Here is a 9,196-nt window from a genome sequence, read left to right as displayed (position 1 = left end):
GATGGAGCGGTGTCTAAAGGGTGGGAGATGGACCAGAGGGATGGGACAGGGTCTAGAGAATGGGACATACACCTTAGGGGTCTGGAGGATCAGGCATGGACTGTGGAGGTGGGATAAGGTCTGCAAGGTGGGAAATGTGCCACGGAGGTGGGACTTGGATTGTAGGGGTGAGACAGGGCACCCAGTGTTGGGATGTGAACCTGGAGCCCCTGGTCTGGGGCAAAGAACGGTGGTGTCAAACAGGTCCCTGAGGGTCAACCACAGCCCCCAGGATCAGGCTGTGGTCTCCAGCATTCAGGCCAGACCCCGCGGTGGGATGGGACCCCTGGAAGTGGAGGCTCATGAGGGTCAGGCAGGGGGCAGTTTAGGGCAGCAGTGCCCCAGGAGCAGCAGGATGGGGTGCAGGGTGCAATGCTCAATCAGGCACCATTTGGGCACTGAGCTTCTCAAAGTCCTGGTGCACATCCTGGGCTCCGTGGGCTGGCACTGTTCCTTGGAGCAGCGCAGTGTCCTCAGGATGATGTTTGCTTTTGGCAATGCCCAGGGGAAACAGCTGGAAAGTGGTCCTCAGTGGCAGAACTGGTTAACACTACTAGTCACGCTCCAGCTATTGTTCTCTGCTGGTATTCAGCTCCACAGACTTCTGCTTCTATTTCAGTCCTGCTGAAGGGCTCGTGTACCCTGCAGCCTGCCTGTTTTTTTTTCCTAATTATTTCAGTCGGTCTAAAAAAAGATATTACCTCCCTCTGCAAGCCTTGTCTCCATTGTTCTCAGTGGGGTGAGAAGAGAAGGAGAAGAAAAGCATTGATACCTCCAGGTTAAATACACTTTTTCACAGGTATCTCTGCTTGCTCCACTTTGCACAGGGTCCAGTCTAAGACAGAGCTGAGAGCACGCAAACAGCAATTAGCAGTAATGAGAAGAAACACCTGATTGCATCTCCTTCATATCAGCTTGGCTGTGGCTTTGGCAGAGGCTCCGGTCTCACCAGTGAGATCCCTTTGCTGGGTAAACACCGTCTGCAGCCTCACAAGTAGCAAAATTGGGCACAGAAAATGCTGATTTGGTGCAGGCATGGACCTGGCGAGCAGCTGTGAGCATCCATGCATCTCATCCCTGCGAGGCTGGGCCCGAAGTTCTGGGTGCAGCACAGAATGAGTTATTGTTAAAAATAATACAGTGCTGAAGCCAAGCTTTCAAAATGACCCAAACCAGCAGAAATGCTGTTCTGGATTCTTTATTTTCCTGGCAGGGCTGCGGGGGGTGAGGGGAAACCTCTGGCCCAGCTGATAGGGTGTGGGCTGCGGTTCTGACTCTCGCCTGGAAAATTTTAATGGGTGAAAAAGTGCAGAATGTTTTTAGCATGCAGTCACTGTGCGTGCGAGGACACGCGGCTGCCGGGGAGCTGCGACGCCAGGGCCGTATCATTGGGGTTTATCGGCTGCTGTGAGGGCAGTCCCCATCCACGGGGAGCAGCAGCTCCGGGAGGACCTGTTGTTGAATGGAAGTAATTAAGGGAAGGTGTCTGCAGAGTGAGAACACTGTGGCTTGTTGCACAAATGCTGCAGCTTGGGGACAGGCATCATGGTTGGGTTTGCAGCAGGGAAGTGCTGCCTGCTCTGGTGTGTGGTCACTGGTGAAAGTGGGGTGATGCTGCTGGGGGTGACACCAATGAGCTGGTGTTGGTGAGGCATGCAATAAGGACCTTGGGTGCTGAGGCAGCCCTTTGCTCTAAGCCCTTATTGGTGCTGGGGACTGTGACCCATCCCTGGCTAAGGAGCACTGGGAGCAGAGACTGGGATTGTAATTGGACTGGGAGAGCAGGCAGCCTGGGAGCACCTGGCCATGGCGAGCAGCAGATCCCACACTGGGTTTGACAGCAGCAAGGGCTGCAGGAGGTGGCACAGGGGCAGATGGACAGTGGGCATGTTGGTAATGGGTATATGGTTCGACCTGGTCGATCTTAGAGATCTTTTCTGATCTTAATGGTTCCATGATTTAGTGATTTAATAGTGATTTAATGATTCAGGTGGTGGCAAAACCTCATTTCCTTCCTTTTGGGAAGAGTGGGAGCAGTTTGCAGGAGAGGCAAAAAGCTCGTCCTCTGCTTGGGTCTGATAGGAAGCAGCCCCTGGTTCCCTTATTTGGGATATTTTGTCATGGCGGTGCCACTGAGCATAAGGATTTGCTGAATGGACCTTCTTGTCCTGAACTTCTGAAAAGCCACATCCCCCTCTGCCATGTGCGTGGGGAACAAAGGCTGGGCAGGGAGCTGCCCGCTATTAATACATCAAGGGGCAGCACCAGGAAGGGAGACGAGCTGTGTGCTCCGGGAGACAATGTTGGCACCAGAACAAATGGGATTGGAACTGGACAGGAATAAATGGAGACTGGAAATTAGGGAGGCTTTAATCCTCTGCAGATGCTGCCAGGGCTGTGCAGTCAGTGCACTGGGATGGGAAAGGGACATCTGGGAATGTGGTGCAGGGGTGGCTGAGTGCAGTTCTATGTGCATCCTGCAGGAACCAGCCTGGGGCAGCCATGCACTGGGCATGCAATGGAGGCAATGTATGATGACAATTGGGGAATCAGGTTGGGATTAGAGAGTGATTTACACCCAGAGCTGGATACTAAACTTCATGTGGAGCGCTGTAGGGTTCACCATCTGTGCCCATAGCTGCGCAGGGTGGTGGTGTACAGGGTGGAGCTGTAGTGCTGATGGTTCCCAAAGTGATGTTCTTGGTGGTGGTGAGACCAGGAGTCTCTCAGCCAGTTGAATTGCTTCCAGCAATGGCTCATCCTGCCGGGCTCTGCAGCCACACGGGGGGCATGGAAACCATGGCTGGGATGGGAATCAGCAGCAGGCAATGTTTTTTGTCTCAAATCGCACAATGTAATTAACGCCGGTGATCAACGTGGAACTCGCTGGCTGTGCAGTGCTAATAATATGCTCCTCTTTCTGCTCCTGGATGAGGAGCTGGGATGTGCTGCGGTCGCTCTGCGTGCTGCCATCCCCCCCTTGCGGCCGCCCGGCGTAGCACCGATCCCGGCTGCGCGGAGCTGCGGCTGCCCGAGCTCGGGATGGCACCCAAGGGGGGGACCCGGCACTTGGCCTTGTTGAACCTCATCCCATTCACCTCCAGCTTATCCAGATCCTTCTGAAGGGCCTCCCCACCTTCAGGCAGATCGACACCACCTCCCGACTTGGTGCCATCTGCAAACTTACTGAGGGCACACTCAATCCCCTCATCTAGGTCATCAGTGAAGATGTTAAACCAGGAGTGCTGATAGATGGCTAAGAGTGGCTCAGCAATCACCCCCACCAGCTCCCTCAGCACCCAAGGGTGGAGCCCATCCAGTCCCATGGACTTGTGACAGTCCAGATGGAGGAGGAGCTCTCTGTCTCCACCTGAATCATCAGGGCTGTATTCTGTGTAGCATCCCAGACTTCCAGATCAGGGTGTAAAGTGCCCTGAAGATACAGATCTGCCTATTAAAGACAGATTTAAAGAAGGCGTTGAGGACCTCAGCCCTGTCTTTATTCTCAGTGTTCACATTCCCCGCTGCATCAAGTAAAAGGTGGAAATTCTCCCCGGTTCTTCTCTTACCGTTGATATATTTGTAAAAGGATTTATTGTCTTTTACTGCAGTGGCCAATCTGAGTTCAAGTTGGGCTTTTGCCTTCCTAACTTCCTCCCCACAAACCTTAGCAACTTCCCTGTAATCTCCCCATGTAGTCTGTCCCTTCTTGCAGAGGACACAGACTCTCACTAATTGCCCTCGTGCAGCCCTGGGGCTCTGCAGCCAATGCGTCCCTGTGGTTCAGAGCCGCCATGAGCCACCTCCCTCAGGCTGTCCCCGCTGACGCCGTGTCACCCGCTGTCACCCTTCCTTGTCTGGGAAGAGGTGAGCAGTGACCGACCTGCACACCCACATGGAGCTCACAGGGCTTGCACCAACCCCAGTGGCTGAATCACTGGGTAATTGGGGTTGGGAGGTGGTGGCTTCACCCAGCCTTCCGAGGGCTTCTCAACATATTGCTCCTTGCACAAAATTCTTCCCAAATTTGGCTCACTTCTGTCCTTTCTCCAGTTCCACCACCCCTGAACCGTTATTACATTGCCATTTCCTCAGCCCAGCAGTCTCTGGGTCTCACTTTGCTGCTCCCACCCAGCGCTGCTCCCATTAGATGCTTCTCCCTGTTTCTGCTGTGATTCAATGCTCACAGCTGCTGCTCCAGAGCCAGAGAAGGATCCCACCCAGGAATTTCAAAATCAATTGGAACACGGATCATTGTCTCAGCAAGGGCTGGGCCTGCCCATGGTGCGGGGCTCAACAGGCACTGCTCAGCTGCAGCATTGATCCTCCCGTTGAGTATCGCATTGGTGGTGCCACGGGAGGGGAGGAAAATGCAGGAGGTGAAGGGGCAGCGTGTCCTCCGTCATCGTGCAGAAGGAAAGGATTAAAAAGCACACTGGCCCTATTTTGTCTTGGAAGGAAACCCCTCACAGCTCACCCATAAAAGCTGAATTCAGAAGCTCAGCGTAATCCAAACTTTTCCTCTGCTCTCTTAAAGAAACTGTTGGAACAGAGCGGGCTTAATGCCTTCTGAAGAGGCCCATTTATTTGCAAGCTGAAAGAAAGCATTAGAGTAATATCTGGGAAGGCAACATACAACAGCAGTGACCAGCCGAGGTGGGGCTGGGGTGAAGCTGCCCTCCCCATGCAGCTCGTTGCCCATTTCCCCTCATTTCCTGCCCATTTCCTCACTCCCTAAAAGGCATTGCCACACTCTGGTTTGCATTTTGGGTGCATTTTCTCCTGAAAAAACAAAGTACTTTCACAGGGAGGGGGAAGCAGGGTGGGCAGAAACTGCTCCAGGTACCAGCATCCCAGCAGCCAGGAACCACTCCTCACCCTGGGTTAACAAATGGGGACCCTCTTCATCATGTTTGTTCAAAATTCTGTTGGACATCTGATTCTGATTTGAAGCCTAATTATCTTTGATGAGAACTAATGAGAAGCTTTCAAAATGAGCGCAGGTGAACGTCTCCCTGCTGTCTCCTGCATGGAAACCCACATTTACCACCAGCTGCTAAAACAAATTTCTATGGGGCTAATCCAGACATGTCCAGGGCTCCACAAAGCCCCGCTTTGCCTTGCACCACTGTAATTGAGCAATTTCAGAGCTCACAGAGGGTCTTTTCTCACCTGGGACCATCTTATTGAGGTGTAGTTTTGTTTCCTAAAGGATTTTCCCTCCCATTGCTCTCAGTATGACTTTGCAAGTGGCAACTGGCTGCTAACCTCCTTGGGAAAGAAAATGAACATTGGAGGTTTTGAAGGTGCTGTTTTGCTTCAGTGAAAGGAAAACTTGGAAACCAGACTCTTAACTGGCTCCAGGGTTTAGGACCTCAATGCAGCTTGAAACCTGGCTGCAGTTTGGACTGGGTGGTGCCAAGGCTGGTGCTCAGGGGTGATGGTCCATCGTCCCATGGTTGATGGCCCATGGTCAGCAGTCATTGGTTCATGGTCAATAGTCGATTGTCCGTGGTCGATAGTCAGTGGTCAATAGCTGACAGTCAATGGTCAGTGATCAATGGTCAATGGTTGATGATGGGCAACAGTCAATGGTTGGTGGTCAATGACCGATGGTCAGTGGTTAATGATCCATGGTTGATGGTCAGCTGTTGATGGTCAATATTGGCTGGTCAGTAATTGATGGTCAATGACTGATGGTCACTGGTTGATGGTCAGTTGTTGATGGTGGGTGGCTGGTGAGTGAGCTGGCAGCATAGCAGCATGTGTGGGCTCTGCACTAACAGCAGCTCCTGCCTAGGTGGAGCTGCTTCTCTTCAGCATCATGGCATGTCCGGCGGCACTGCGGGTCTCATCACACAAACGCCTGGCTGCAGCTCTGAGGAAGGATAGGCAGGATAAGGCAAAGAAAACGTGTGGGTTTCTGTTTGCTTTCCATGCTCCCCCTTGAAGTACTGTGCGAAAGGTAATCGCTCCCAGAGGTTGGGCTTTGGCAATCCTTGTTACGCCACTGAAACCCTCAGATACGCCCTGGGTGAGCCTTGAGTGCGTCCCAGCCCTGGCTTCCTGGGAGGTGTGGGGACATGGGGATACGTGTGACCAGTTCTCCTTCATCTCCTATGGGCTGCTGCAGCCCAGCTCTACAGACGGTGCTTTTTATTTATTTATTTATTAAATTAAATCACAGCAATTAGAGAGCTGCAGGCAAACACCCAAACCTCAGAGCTGGGAAAAGTTGCCAATAGCTCCACCACTACATTCAACCAGTGACTTTTGTTCTCCTTGGCCTGGCTGAAACAAGGGCCACATTACAGCCCCAAATAGCTGCTTTTCAGGGACAGGTGGGTCACAGCAACCTTTGTTTTTCTGGAAGCAGCCAGCACATTGTGCGGGGAAGACTTTCCAAGGATGCTCCCCACGCCCTTGTCAGGAAATACCACGCTGCTCTCCTTATTGCCATGCCAATGTTTTTTTAATTGCCATAAATGATAGTCTCGGCAGGGACACGCTGTGTTTTCCCTTGGCTGACAGATTTTATTTTGAAATCACTCCTGTTTTGATCTTTGCATCTCTCCACCCTCAGGCTCATCTCTTGCCCTGCACGTTTGCTTTCCCGGTGCTCAAACCTTTGCTGAGCTCAGGTGTGAAAACACAGCAGTGCTGGTCACAGTGGGTCCACAGGGACATCACCCACTTTGAAGGCAGTGCAGAGGAGCTGTGTTTGCTTTGCAGAAGCCACAGCACAAGCAGGTGGCCGTCCCTGCTGGTGACTCACGTCCCCATGGACACTCGGGTAGCACTCGGAGTCCCAACTTTAGCCCAATTTTAGCCCTGGAGAGAGCCACAATGACAGAGACAGATGCATGGCTCCAGTCTGGGGGACCCAAAATATCCTCCTTTGCTCAGCCACGGTGCAGCCCCTGCCCAGTGCCTGTGTAGCCCAGCTCTGCCAGACCTGCTATTCCAGTGGGTGGGGTTGGCTTTGTCTCAGGTTATTCCAAGCTCGCTTTTGGCACGAGGCGCAGTGCTTGGTCCCAGCTGGGGCTGAACATCCCACCAACCCTACTGGGCATCTCCTTCATTGCCCTCATTTCTTAGACACCAACAAAGCCCTTTGGGACCTATGAAAACATTGGGTTTAATTCCCTTCTTTTAATTCAACGCTGAGTACGCCGCTGATTTTTATGAATTTATCAATTTTTCCTCCCACCACGAATATCTGCGCCGAGCCCTTCTGTCCCTGCAGCAACCATTTGCACCGTGCTTAAAATTGTTTCTAAACTTCCAGATCCATCTTCTGGATATCTTTACAGGCTCCCAGCCCACAGTGGGCCCTCTCCTTTCATTTTTTATTACCGGCATTTTTACCAGGATGACATTTTGACTGGTCTGGGAAATCTTCTCACCCGCCACACTGCTTCCTGACAATCAAGATTTAATCTTTCTGGAGAGGAATAAAGCAAAGGATGATAGAAAATGCTGCAGATCACTCCAGGATTGCAGAAATCCAGAGCACGGATGCTGTTCGCGCTGCAGCTCTGGCACAAGATGCTCCCATCTCCCTGCTACCCCTCTAATCTCCAGTTTAAATCTCCTGTGCTGCTGCCTTCAGCTTCTGATGGCTGGGAGAGCTGCTGCGTGGCAAAGCCCATCAGCACGGCCCTGTTTGTTCCATGCTGGGCTCTTCCAGCCCCAATGGCAGCCCTCTCCCAGAGCCTTTTTAACTCCAGTTCTTCCTCATTTCTCACCCGGGCTCCAACCAGCAGGTGCAGCACGGCTCCATCAAGCACAAATCCCTGGAAATCCACTCGGGATTTTCACAAAGTGAAAAAAACGATCCATTGGCCACGGTGCTGCGGGTCTTCATTTCTGACTATTGAGCTCAGACAGCTCATTTCCATGCAGCATTTCTGGGATGAAAGTAGAACATATGAGAGTATCCCAGCCCAGGAGGATGATGGTGTCCACGGGCACCATCGCAGCGATGGAAACTGGAACCATGCAGGATACGGGGCTGCAGCCATCCATGGATTTTCCATCTGCAGACTAACTCCAGAGCACAGACAGATCACAAACCGCACCGCTTTAATTACACCAGCACAGTCTTCACTCATTTGGTTAAGCCTGCGAGCTACAGAAAGAACTCTTTCCAAGTGCATGGCGTGAATTAACAGCTTCTCGCACGCAGCTGGGGCTGTGCTGTGCCACCGCCGTACCCCGGCGCACATCCCATAACCGGGGTTTAACCTGATTCCTGCTGTAATCTCCGCGCCCGGCTGGATCGAGCTGCAGCTCTTTGGTTTTGAAATCAGCCCAGGAAAAAAGAGCGAGTGCCGATCCTGGCTGTGCCCCGCTGCACCGCGGTGGGGACAAAGTCTGCTTCGAGGCGCTGCGAGGTCAGCCAGCAGCCGGCACCTCCCTGCTGGCACCGGGAGCGGAACGCTGCCTTCCTCCCCTCCGATCGATGTTCGCAGTGCTCCAAAGGCTTTTCACCCATTCTCTGATGTGCTTCTTCTTCTTCTTTTTCTCTATTTTTTTTTCCAGGTTTGGAAAGAAAATGGGCAGGAGCAGCATGCCAGGTTTTGGAACCATTGAGATGCACAGTGGGCACCCAACTTGTGAGCAGCCCCATTGCTGCAGCTCTGGAGTGGTTTTGTGCCCCGTTCCCACCTCTCTGCTCACTGAGCTCTTAACGAGTCTTGGGGTAAGCGCATAAAACAGGTGGGGAACGAGAAGTGGATTTCCCACCTCCTCATGCTAAGGGAAATTATCCTTCCCCACTTAACCAGAGTGGTCATTAATGTGCTCTGACATATTTTTAGCTGAAAGGTGTTTTTCAACAATGCCACCTTCATGGGCAACACCGGTTGTTTTTACTTCCCCTCGAGGGGTCCATCACCAATGCTCTGCTCCCCATCTCTCAGCTCCTCATTGTCTCCCAAGGGATGTGCCACCTCACAGGGGTCAGACCCTATGGGACAATCCGGGCTCTCCACAGGTTCCTTTTGGTTTGCTGAGTTTCTGATGCTTTCCCATGGAAAACCCAACCCCAGGTTCCCCACTCATTATCACAGGGTAATGAGGAGGGCCAATGGGGGGTAGCTGCAGGGGGACCTCTGGGTGACAGCTGTGGCTCATGCCCTGGATATCTCCTTGG

Source organism: Coturnix japonica, chromosome 10 (genome assembly GCF_001577835.2).
Source record: "Coturnix japonica isolate 7356 chromosome 10, Coturnix japonica 2.1, whole genome shotgun sequence".
NCBI classification, from domain to species: Eukaryota; Metazoa; Chordata; class Aves; order Galliformes; family Phasianidae; genus Coturnix; species Coturnix japonica.
This window is presented reverse-complemented; position numbering follows the sequence as displayed.